The following is a 13,322-nucleotide window of genomic DNA, read 5'->3' as shown; positions in this document are numbered from 1 at the left end:
GTTCCCTAAATCTGCAAGATAATCCTGAGGGGTCAGCAAGCCGAAATCCAATTTGAATATAGTCTTTAGTACTCCATAAATGTCTAGAGGCGAGCCCTAGGAGCATCACCAAACATATACTGTTCCCTCCTTCATTTGGTTATATCTTAGAAATATAATGGGAAGAAAGAGTAGTTGTCAAACTAAGTCAATGTGAAGTTTCTACGGAAAAATTCATTCAGTCTTAGTTCCCTTTGTTTCTTCTTCATAGTCCTGCAAATTAGTTAAATGTCCTTTGAAAGTCCAAATGTCCTCCTAAATATTCTTTCTGAAAGTTCCAGTTGTTCTCTACGACTCTTATATGGCTTATTGTCACGTTTTTAAATGTTCCTGCAAAGAACTTTGGGAAATTTTTGCTACATTTACCGATGCTGTTTCCCAACTTCTGCAAACCAACTCTGGTGTGGGAACAGTTAACGGAAAGGGAAAGGCTTTTTCTTCGATGGAACTGAACTTAGCCACTGTGAACAGGATTTTAGACGAGGCTCTGCTCTCCAAATAGCTCAGTTCTGTGCCAGTCTGAAGAACACATTCTTTGGACATCAGAAGATGGAAGAACAGAGAGAGGAATCTCTGCCTCAGGAAGTAATTGGGGGTCACCAACAATTGTTGCACCAGAAGACCACACATGTCAAGTAGAATCAGATGCAAATAAATCTATTCAATTCTGCCCAAAAAGCAGAAGGCCAGCTACATGTCCATCATGGTACACAGCACCATTTTGCTATCTCCAGGTCTTAATGCATTTGACAAGTGACTCAATAGAACAAAACTATGGTTTACAGCCTTCTAATGGATGATTCAAATCTCATTATCCCAAGGCTTGATTTGCTACCCCAATCTTTCTAACCATTAATACAGAATACAGCATTAATACCATTAATGCAGTATTCTGCATTAATGGTAAGACTCTTGGCAGTGTGGCTCCAAGTCGATGGGACACATAAAGCTGCTATGAAGTTGACTCTGTGATTAAGAAGGTATGTGGTGCATTGGCCTTCATCAACCGTGGGATTGAGTTCAAGAGCCGAGAGGTAATGTTGCAGCTATATAGGACCCTGGTCAGGCCCCACTTGGAGTACTGTGCTCAGTTTTGGTTGCTTCCCCGCAGGAAGGACATGGAAACCCTAGAAAGGGTGTGGAGGAGATCTACAAGGATGTTGCCTGGACTGGGGAGCACACCTGATGAGAATAGGTTGAGTGAACCCAGCCTTTTCTCCTTGGAGCGACAAAGGATGAGAGGTGACCTGATGAAGGTGTAAAAGATAATGAGAAGCATTGATCATGTGGATAGTCAGAGGCTTTGTCCCAGAGCTGAAATGGCTAGCATGAGAGAGCATAGGTTTAAGGTGCTTGGAAGTAGGTACAGAGGAGATGTCAGGGGTAAGTTTTTTTTTTACGCAGTGAGTGGTGAGTGCGTGGAATGGGCTGCCAGCGGCGGCGGTGGAGGCGGAAACAATAGGATCTTTTAGGAGACTGCTGGATAGGTACATGGAGCTTAGAAAAATAGGGGGCTATGGGTAAGCCCAGGTAGTTCAAAAGTAAGGACATGTTCAGAACAGCTGTAGGCTTTTTATGTTTCTGTGCAACTAGACAGCCATGGTGGTCAACTACCCAGAAGTGGGTGCAATTAAGATATGTAGGATGAGTCTATATTCTAGCACATCCATAATACAAGAGATTCTGCAGATGCTGGAAATCCAGAATAACACACACACACAAAATGCTAGAGGAACTCAGGAATAAAGAGTAAATGTTTTGGACCAAGGCCCTTCATCAGGACTCAGGTCTTAAGCCCACACCTTTTATCACATAAAACTACTACACGCCTCAGAGTCACTCACATCTGACCCTCACCTACTCATTATGTCAGCTATGGCTAAGTAGGTAGCAGCTTTAAGACCATCTCCTGTTGGAGTGCACCCATGCATTGAAGGTATTACATTCTACTGGTATGTGTATTCCGTCACTGGAAGCTTGATAGCACGGAATTGCGTTGACTGCTCCCAGGACAGACATTAATTACTGCTGATCATCAGCTCTGAGGAAGGGTGTTGAGGTCCAGCTGGACCCTGAATTCCTCCGGCCAAGGGGACCTTCTGCCACTGTGCATCATTGTCCAGCAGAGTCCATGGTCCAAGGGAATGTGCTCTAGAACACACTCAAACAGGTTCTACAGTAGGGGGTGGTAAATTCACAGTGAATTTTTGGTTCTGTGGCACAGCACAGAGAGAAGGGAGGGGGTAAGCATGTTGCAGAAAGATAAAAAGGTTAGTACGAGGCAATGAAACTCTGTAACAGGCTCAACAGGCCTGAGCTACGGACTGTAGTCTGAGTGAACTCCTGCTCGGTTAGTAGCCTAGCAAGAGCTTTATAAGACTCCAAGATGGGAGTCTGCAAGGCAAGGCAAGGCAAAAATAGAACTGCTCACAGCTCGCATAGAAGATGGGCACTGAAACTTGACACTACCTCACTGTGTGTATACATAGCACATGCAGGGTAGAGATAGTGGGGATGGAGGTAGATAAGAAATAATATACAAATAATCAAAACTTTGGATGGGGAGCATTTATTCTAGGACGAGTAACTCCCCCTGTTGATGTCACCTTGTAATAAAGAGAACGCTCATACAGATGGGAAACCCCAGACTCTGTGTGAACATTTCTCATGTACTGGGTCCAAACAACACAACTAGCACAGTAACTTTACAGTGCTAGCAACCTGGGTTCAATTCCCACCGCCGTCTGTAAGGAGTTTCTACGTTCTCCCTGTGACTGTGTGGGTTTCCTCCGGGTGCTCTAGATTCCTCTCCAGTCCAATGATGTACCTGTTGATAGGTTAATTAGTGGTTGTAAATTGTCCCATGATAAGGCCAGGGTGATTCTTTTAATTTATTGAGATACAAAAGTGGAATAAGCCCTTCGAATCACGCCACCCAGCTATCACCCAATGTAATCCTAGCCTAATCACGGGACAATCTGCAGTGTCCAATTAACCAACTGGTACGTCTTTGAACTGCGGGAGGAAATCAGAGCACCTGGACGAACCGCATACGGTTACGGGGAGAGCGTTACAGGCAGTGGGAGGAATTGAACCTCGGTCACTGGTGCTGTAAAGCATCGTGCTAACCACTATGCTACTGTGTTATATCAGGGTTTACTGAGCAGCGCGGTTCGAAAAGCCAGAAGGGCCTATTCTGTGCTGTATCCCAATGAATAAATAAATTTGGGGTAAAGCTACTGTGCAATCCTTCTCTCACCAAACATTCTTTACATTCAACTGAAATGTTAAACTGAGTCCTACCTGATCTCTACAGTGGACATTGGGCATTAATTCAAAGATGACTAGAAGTCTTTGTCCCAGTATCCAGGCCAGTGTTTCCATCTTACCCACTATCAGTGAAAAAAAATTTGAAGTCAAAGACAAACATCTACACAGGCTGGACATCTGAAGCAAAAATCAGAAAATACTGGAAGTTTTAGTATCCCAGAAAGCATCCGTGGAAAGAGAAACAGTTAATGTTTTGGGCTGAAGATGCCTTATCACACCGGCACAGATACGGCAAAAGGAGAAAAATAGTTGTCTTGAAGTTGCAGGGAGCTTGGGGAAGGATGGAGAGGACAAAGAAGGCCAGCGATGTGGGCGTGGGGTAACAATGGCAGAGTGCGACCATTTGAGTTGAGCATGATATTCACCCAAGGGGTTGTCCAATGGTGGATCTTCAGGGGGCTGTACAGGCTGATCCAGGATCTACATATTCTGAATTGAAGGGCTTCTAGAACTCACTATGCTGCCTCTTTTGCTACTTGTTGATTGCCACAGTATTTAATCCAGGCTGTTAGGGTGGATTCTCTAAATGGAGTACGCCACTGCATTCCTTGGTTTAACATGGAGAAGCTGATGAACAGGCAGTCGCCACACTGTCTTTGACAGATCGGGGTCAGGGTCCAGTGGGATGGAATGCAAAATGACTAAGGATCCTGCACTGCTTTGGGATGTGTTATCATCTTCTGCCAGCTTCACCACTGAGGTCTTGGTTGGATCGCTCTTGGCCTGGAACCTCTCCCTTGACCTTTACTGCGATGGGTGACTCTACCAGGAGCTAAATGCCAGATGGCGTCACCCTCTGGATCTCACAAGCATCTCCACCACGATAAGGTGGCAATCCTCGGAGAATGAAGGATACCCTTCAAACTACATCATCCGGTTAATGGGTGAATGGAGTTAGTTAGAGACTTGCACAAAAGACCATACAAGTGGAAGAGCAAGGACACAAATGCTGCTGCACTAGCAGGGACAGAAAACACAGAGCAGTTATCATCGATGGACTGGATATAGATAGAGGAGGTACGTTAAATAAAGCTGATGGTCGACTGAGTCCGGAGAGGCTGAAACTTGCCCGGATTGAAGATGAGGGCTGTTCAAGTTCATGTTGGGCCTCTTTATAACAATGCAAGAGGTTACAGGGTGGTACGGTAGCGTAGTAGTTAGCACAATGCTCTATGGTACCAGTAACCGGGGTACAATTCCTGTTGCTGCCTGTAAGGAGTTTGTACGATCTCCCCATGACTGCGTGGGTTTCCTCCCACAGTCCAAAGGTGTACCAGTTGGTAGTTTAATTGGTCATTGTAAACTGTCCCATGATTAGGCTCACGCTAAATCAGGGGTTGCTGGGCAGCATAGCTCGAAGGACCAGCGTTCTGCACTGTATCTCAATAAATAACATGATAGGATGGAGAATTAAAGTGACAGACAACAGGAAACTCAGCATTGCTTACTACAGACTGGACCCAGACGCTCCATTAAATGGTCGGTTAACCTGCATTTGGTTTGCCTCTGTAGAGACACTTCGTGAGTGGAGGAAGTGCCAGTGAATCATTGCTTCAGCAGGAAGGACTATTAAGTACCTGGATGGTGAAACGGGAGTAGGTGAAAAGACAGATGCAAGTAAGATTAGCTTCATTGGTCAAGTGTATATTGAAGCATCAAAACATACGGTGAAAAGCATTGACTGACATAGTCTAAGATGTGCTTGGCAGCCCACAAATGTCACTGTGCTTTCAGCACCAATACTGAATGCTCTTAACTTAGTAATCCTAACTCGTAGGTCTTTAGAAGGTAGGAGGAATCTGGGGCACCTGGATGAAACCTATGTGGTCATGGAGAGAATGCACAAACTCCTTACAGACAATGGCGGAAATTGAACCCCGCTGTAAAGTGTTATGCTAGTGACCTCTTGCAAGAAAACTGCTACAAGAAGGGGAGAGGTTGGCGGAGAAGGAAGTAACATAGGGAATGTTTTCTTCACACTGTAGAAAGGGGAGAAGAGAGGGAAGTCCATTTGGTGGTGGAATTTCATAGAAGGTGTGTGACGTTGTGAAGAATGATCAGTTGATTTCAAAAGCTGGTACGAAGGAAGGTGATGACAAGAGATCTCTGCCTTTGCTCTATCCAGGAAAGAGGGCAAGAACAGTGGGTGGGAAATGGATGAGATGCAGTCAAGGGCACTGTCAGTGATGGTGGTTGAAGGAGGAGGAAACTATCTTGTAGCCACACACTCATACAGTGGGTTGACGTTATTCCTGTGTGATAGCTTGCCAAACCATAACTGCACTGTCACTGATGGTTTGATGGTGTTATTGGGGGTGGTTGTTAGTGTACCAATTTATTTGGCCATTGTCTCAGTTTTCTGTGTATAATCCACCATTCTATTTTGCACAATATGGCAGTGAGTACACTTCCAAAGGACATTTTTGACAGTGAAGCCCTTTGGGAGCCAAGGAACTAAAGAAATGTGGGCATTTCTTAAACACAAGAGATTCTGCAGGTACATACACAAAAGGGTCTTGGCCCGAAATGTTGACTCTTTATTCCTCTCCATACATGCTGCCTGATATGCCGAGTTCCTCCAGCATTTTGTGTGTGTTACTCTGCAAGCATTTCTATTCGTTCAGTGATGCCAGACCTCATCCATAGCCAGGAAATTAACTCCAACTCCAAACAGATTCTGCTCCAGTCGTGTGCGCTATCGAGCTACCCATTTAAGCACAGATCTCAGGGCTGACCAGATGTATGGGCTGTTAAAAGGACTCCACGGCTAAAGGAACTGTTTCTGTTCTGAGCTGATGAACACTTAATACTCTCTGCAGAGCAATACAGTTGTGCACACACATTTAAGAACAAATTTAAATAAAATATTTTCTAATTCAAAACCTCCTTCTTCATGAACCTAGGATGAAATTGACATGAAGGATAGCGATCTCCTGCTTCCAGTCTAAGGGCAAAACTTTCATCACAGTCACATTATTTATCTTGTTTCTTCTAAAAAAAGTCATTGGGAGTTCGACTTAAAAAACAAGCCAATGACCTCACACCCTGTGACTCACTTTAACAGGAAAACATTACTTTGCAAGCTTTAAGTTTTGCTGCTAGGTCTGTTTTGCTACAGCTGGCCATGTCTGCAACTGTGTGGTAATCCCTGGCAATGTGATTTCCCATATTCCTTTAATTACTAAATCACGATGCCAGGAACCCCCACAATCACAGTGAGTGAGTAGGCACATCTTCCACGCTGAGCAGCGAGAGCTTTTAAGCTTCCATCCAAGATGAGCAAGTGGGCAAACTTGATCTTTGTGAGGTTGAGAAAGGGAGAGCAAAACACATCTTAATACAGATAATCACAGATCACTTTAAATAATCATAACACAGGAAACAGTAGTATAACATACAATTTCATTATGTGTACCTCTTACCCAATCATGCACTGTTCTGCAGCAAGTTTCAGTCCTCACTCTGCGTGAAGCGTGCAGACACTAAAAAGGGAGTGAAACAAACGTTCACTGTGGTGAAATGATGGATTTCAGACACAGGGTATGACTGGAGAAGCTGGATCGATCTGTTCTTGAAGCAAAGGAGGTTGAAAAGAGATTTGACACAGGTTACAGCCTCAAGACTACTTAAGATGGAATGGCTAAAAGCTGTTCCCAAGCACCAGGGAACACAGACTCAGAATATGGAGCAAATAATACCAAATTGGAGAGGATCTTCCCTTAAATGCAGATCGTTACGATCTGAAATTCACTGCCTATTGGCTTTGGGAAAACAGAAACATTTGGGGCTCTGAAGAGGAATTGGAGAAGGGTTTGAGAGAAAATAATTTGTAGGGCTATAGGGAACAGGATTGACGGGATTGCTAACCCAGAATCAATGGGCTGAGTGGCCTTTGTTACATAATGATTCTATCGGACATTGAGAACATAACTGCTTTAATTTATTCTGTTTACAATTCAATAGAATTCTTGTTACCTAAAGTGTCTCATTTCTAATGGAGTTTCACTTCTGCGTGTATCACTACCTGCTTTCGAGAGCAGTCATTTTGCACTACAGTGTGTTTCTAGACCAGCAGATCCCAACCTTCTCTATGTCAGGGACCCCTACCATTAACTGAGGGGTCTGTTGTCCCCCAGTTTGGGAACCCCTGCTCTACAGGGAAGCGCCAAGTCTGTCAGTCCAAGCTGCAGAACCACAAGAGAACGATGCACACCTGCACATGTTCCAGCAGCGTCATTCAACCCAGAGATCAGGAACAGAAACCTTTGGGACCTACTTCCTCATCTCCAGCACAGCGAGTTAAAATAATTGACAAAAGAGACATCAGAGGAAGATAAATGAAGTGACTTTAATTTGTGGGCATCAAATGTATTACCCGAGAGGATTATGGATACAAATTCAATTACAATGGGTCTGTTTTTCCCAAGTTCACTAATATTGTTTGGAACCCTGAAAGCCAATCCATTTCTAAATAATGAGGTCCTGCACTGCGTCAGGTTTTCCTGGGATACAAAGAGAATCTTTGCAAGAGTTCCAGTGTCCCAGGTCTTCAGTCACTTCCCTGCCATCCAACAAGTGGTCAGTAGTGGGGTGTTTGCCACTGATTGCACAGTTTTCAATGGCATTCACAAGGAATGGTAGCCATGTGTGCGTGCTTGCAGTAAGACCCAGGCAACATTCAGGCATGGGATAAGTGGCAAGCAACATTTGCACTACAGAGGTGTCAGGCAATAGTTATCTCCAGCAAGAGAGAGTGTATCTGCCTGTCTTTACCATTCAATGCATTACCATTATTGGGTCCTTATCCATTAATATCTTGTAGTGTCCAATGGCCAGAAGCTCAGTTGGACCCACCAATGGCAACAAGAGTGGTCAGTGGCTGGGTGCCCTGTGGTAAGTGAGTAACCTCCTGACATACGACCATAAAACATAGGCCATTCAGCCCATCGAATCTACTCCACTTTTCCTCCATGGCTGATTTTTTTCCCCTCTCAACCCCATTCTCCTGCCTTCTCTCTGTAACCCTTGATGTTTTACTAATCAAGAACCTATCAACCTCTGCTTTAAGTATACCCAATGGCTTGGCCTCCACTGACATCTGTGGCAATTAATTCTACAGATTCCCTATCTTCTGGCTAAATAAATTCCTCCTCATCTCTGTTCTAAAGGGACATCCTTATGTCTTGAGGCTGTGCCCTCATGCCTAGACTCTTCCATTATTGGAAACATCCTTTCCATATCAACTCTATCCAGGCCTTCCAATATTCAGTAGGTTTCAAGAGATCCCCCCCCCCCCCATTCTTATAAACACCAGAGAGTATAGGCCCGGAGCCATCAAATGCTCCTCATGTGTTTACCCTTTCATTGCCAGGATCATTCTTGTAAACCTCCCCTGGACCCTCTCCAATGCTGGCAATCCTTCCTTTAATATGGGGACATCTCAAGGCCTTTCTGTCATCTGCAAGGCACAAGTCATGACAGATTACTGTCCACTCTCCAGTGGTACTCCACCAACCATCTCAACTGCTCCTTCTCTTGCCTATTAGCAAATAACGGTTGCCGTGTCAATGCTCCGAAAAATGCATTGTGGTTGTTCAGGACATTTGAATGATTCATCCCAAATTCATGACTCTTACCACCAGGGAGGAATAGAGCAGCACGTGCCTGGGAAAGCCACTGCCTACAGGTCACACATCACCCATACTAGGAAATATATTACTGATCCTTCACAGCCACTGGGCCTAAATCTTAGCAACACCGTGAGGCTCCTTTCATTGGAAAGATTCCAGTCATTAATCTTCTGGTTCACCATTACTTTTTCAAGGGCAATTAGGAGCAGTAATAAAAAGCTAGTAACATGTCCAGATCCCAAAAATGAATACAAAAACACAATGTCATGTGGATGACAATCCGACACTTCCAACCCTTCAATGAAAGAAAATGTTTTGAGCCTTTTATGGAACACTAGTCTTTGTCAGTTTCTAACGAAGTAAACTCTGAAGATTTCTAAGAAGCATTCAAAAATTATTATTAAGCATATACACAACTAAAATGTGTTCAAATTAATAGATGGCTTTTAAAAATATTAAAGCAAATTCACTGATTCAAAGAAGTTACAGTATGCTTCCAACTGTACTGCACAGCCTCATCTCAGAATCAGATTTAATATCACTGGCATATGGTACAGTGCAAAATTATAAGATACACACCCCCCCTCCCCCCAACCAGGGTGCCTAAGAATTTTGCACAGTGCTGTAGTAATTTTACATATTTCACTGTAAAAGGGAAGGGAGAGGGGAAGGAGTGGGAAGCACCAGAGAGAAATTCTGTAATGATCAATAAACCAATTGTTTGGAATCAAATGACCTTGCCTGGTGCCTCAAGGCTGTGTGTGTCTGCAACCGTTCCCCCCCCCGCCCCCACCTTTACACTCCTTCTCTGCTACCTGCCCCACACCCTTCCTGTGGCGCTCCACCTTTGCCATTCCCAACATACTTTGCTCCCGTCAGATTTACAAACTCGTTCTCCAGTCCACGTTGACAAATACAGAACTGCGCATGCCTTAAACACCGTAGCTGCATACATATGCCTACGACTTTTGCACAGTACTGTATGTCATGAAATATATTTTGTGGCAGCACTGCATTGCAATACATAATTTAAAAAACTATAAAGTACAATAAGAAATACTTATTTCTTATTACACACAAATTAAATAAGTAGTGTTCATTAGAGTGCACACATCTAACCTTGCATGGGTTCAGTAGATAGATTCTCTAAAATAAGCAATTAAGTTCATGCTTTGTGCCATGATGGAGCACAGTCAGGAAAATGACAAGACATTTGGAAGGGAATCTTACACTGGGAATTTCTGCCAGTCCCCAGTGGAACTGCTACCTTTCCCCCAGAAGTTCTAAAAAGTCAATTTTCTCAAGGAACTGGATATCTACTTAAGGGGAAATTTGTAGAACTATGGGAATAACACTTTTAAAAGACAAAGTCCTAATGGGTCAAGCAACACACACAAAATGCTGGTGGAACACAGCAGGCCAGGAAGCATCTATAAGGAGAAGTCCTGACGAAGGGTCTCAGCCTGAAATGTCGACAGTGCTTCTCCCTATAGATGCTACCTGGCCTGCTGTGTTCCACCAGCATTTTGTGTGTGTTGTTTGAATTTCCAGCATCTGCAGATTTCCTCGTGTTTGCTCCTAATGGGTCAATTATCTTTCTTGGCTGGCTGTATTAATTGATGATCACTCAATCTTTCAAGAATAGCTTCTTCCCCTCTGCCATCAGATTTCTGAATGGACAATGAACCCATGAACACTACCTCAGTATTACTTCTCCCTTTTTGCACTACTTACCTAATTTTTATATATCCTTCCTATTGTAATTTATAGTTTTTATTATTATATATTGCAAGGTACTGATACCACAAAACATATTTCATGACATACAGTACTGTGCAAAAGTTTTAGGCACATATATGTCGCTAGAGTGTTTAAGACTTTTGTACAGTGCTGTGGAGCAAAGAGTGAGTTTGTAAATCTGGTGGTAGTTTAACGTGTATCGTAGATAAGATAATGGAAACATCAATAAAGAATGAGTTGGAAAAGCAGCTGATAAGAACAGGCATGTTAGCAGAAAGCCAGCATGAGTTCAGAAAGGGGAAATCATGCTTTACTAATATGCTGGAGCTCTATGAAGAGGCAACTAAAATTTATAATAACAATAGAGCAGTTGATACCATTTACTTGGACTTTCAGAAAGCTTTTGACAGAGTACCCTCATCAGAGGTTACAGGAGGTAGGGATTCAGGGTCAGGTGTACGAACGGGTGCAGAATTGGCTCAAAAACAGAAAACGACGAGTTACGGTGAGAGGATCATTTTCACACCTAGAGATGTTAAAAGTGGGGTTCCGCAGGGATCAGTTTTGGGGCTGCTGCTGTTTGTAATTTACACTAATTATTGGGATAAGCACATAACAAATAAACTATTAAAGTTTGCTGATGACACAAAATTAGGGAGATGGGCTGATAATGTTCAGGCAGCAGAATCAATACAGTTAGATCTAACAAAGTCCAGATGTGGGCAGATAAATGGCAGATGTAACTTAATGCAAGTAAATGTAAAATATTACATATAGGAAGTAGAAATATTAGATATAAATATACATTGAGTTAGAAAGTGCACTGTATGAGAAGGATTTGGGCGTCCTGGCAGACCCATCACTATCAACATCTAGACAATGTACAGAAGCGATTAGGAAGGCCAATAGAATGCTGGGCTATATAATGCGCTCTGTGGAGTTCAACTCAAGAGATGTTCTCCTTAAGCTGCATAATGCACTTGTGAGGCCACACCTTGAGTACCGTGTGCAGTTTTGGTCTGTATTGTGTGAGGAATGTGAAGGCACTGGAGAGTTCAGAGAAGGGCAACGAGACTCATTCCTGGTCTGCAGGGTATGAACTATGAAGACAGATTGAAGGAATTAAATCATTTTAGTCTAAGTAGACACAGAATGAGAGGAGACTTGATGGAAGTGTTCAAAATCATGAAGGGTATAAGTAAGGTGGATGCCAGCTACTAATTCAAAATTAATCTGTCATTCAAGGACACAGGGCCATGGGTGGAGACTGGTTAAAGGAAGATTTCAGACTAACATTTCTTTACACAGCAAGTTGTGGACACATGAAACAAACTACATAGGGTGTTGTTGAGAGTATTACCTTAGAGGCTTTCAAATCTAAACTCAATAGTTATTTCAACACACTATATGAATAGGAATGTGACAAGCTTTGTTGGGCCAAATGGTTTGTTCTTGTCAAAAGCTTTCTAATGTTCTCAAAACAACACATTTCATGACATATGTCAGTGATATTAAACCTGATTTTGATTCTGTACAGAATGATTGGCAACGATTAATGTTCAGGTTACAGCCAAGGCTTGGAAACCATACCTGCTGAAGTGACAGTACTTCCAGCTGGGACTAGCTGACACACACAAGGTAGATAATATAAAATACACAAAAGGCTCCACAAACCAATAAATCTATTTACTCCAGAAGTCAGCTCAAGGTTGCATCTTACCCAACCTCATGGAGCAGGCAACTAATCATAAGCAAATTGTCCATGAAGTTGAATAGCTGTGAAATTTGTTCCCCAACTTCAGTCTCCAGGACTTGCTGCAACTTCTGCAAGCAGAAATTCAGCCCCTCTCCGTACAGTTTCTCCGCTTACCTGAAAGAAAAGTAAAATGTCTATGAGACATTTGATTGTTCCTTGCACACACTTTCACAGACTGCAAATAAACACTCAAAATATCTCGCATCCAGCTTAAATCAACACAGTTTAGTTTTTTGAAAAGTTAGTAACTTGTGAATCACGGTGAGAAAAGTCAACAGATCATTCAGTTATAAAGAAGTATGGAGCTTTGCACATCCTCCTGGGTTTAATATGACATTTTTTTGGTGTTAGCTATGGCTAGACTTGTCAGCATTAGAAAGAACACCAAAATTTAGGCTGACCTTCCAATGCAGTGGTGAGGGAGTTCTGCACTATCAGAAGTGATATCTTCTAGAGGAGATAATGAGCCAAACTTTGACTGCAATGAGCCAAATCTTTGACTGCCGTCTTGCCGATGTTACAGGTGCAACTGTGCCAATTCAGTAGGGAGCATGCAGAATTTTACTGGTATACCAAAGAAGAGGAGTGGTGAAAGCAGAGTCTGAGGTGATTGGTGGACTGGTGGGTGGTGGGGGAGGGGGAATGACAAGAAGGGTGTATCAGGTAGGGAGTGGAAGCAGGGGTAGAGTTAGGATACAGTGTCAGGTGAATAAAATTCAAGTTCAAAGTACGTTTATTATCAAAGTATGAAGTGAAAGCCAGCATATTCTTTTTTCATAAAGCAAATAACATCCGGTGAAGTATCAAAGTTCAAAAGTTCTTTGATA

General features: G+C 42.9%; 1 long non-coding RNA gene across 3 annotated transcripts in view; it reads right to left on the bottom strand.

Moving 5' to 3' along the window:
• Positions 1–13,322, bottom strand: part of LOC140739821 (uncharacterized) — a 42,002-nt gene that overhangs the window by 5,558 nt on the left and 23,122 nt on the right. For all 3 annotated transcript variants that reach the window (XR_012101757.1, XR_012101756.1, XR_012101758.1), the window contains exons 2-3: positions 12,460–12,609; positions 6,792–6,851 (exon numbers count right to left, since the gene is read on the bottom strand). This is a non-coding gene — a long non-coding RNA (uncharacterized lncRNA). The remainder of the gene's footprint in view (positions 1–6,791; positions 6,852–12,459; positions 12,610–13,322) is intronic.

This window comes from Hemitrygon akajei, chromosome 16 (assembly GCF_048418815.1).
Source record: "Hemitrygon akajei chromosome 16, sHemAka1.3, whole genome shotgun sequence".
Classification (NCBI taxonomy): domain Eukaryota; kingdom Metazoa; phylum Chordata; class Chondrichthyes; order Myliobatiformes; family Dasyatidae; genus Hemitrygon; species Hemitrygon akajei.
This window is presented reverse-complemented; position numbering and strand designations above follow the sequence as displayed.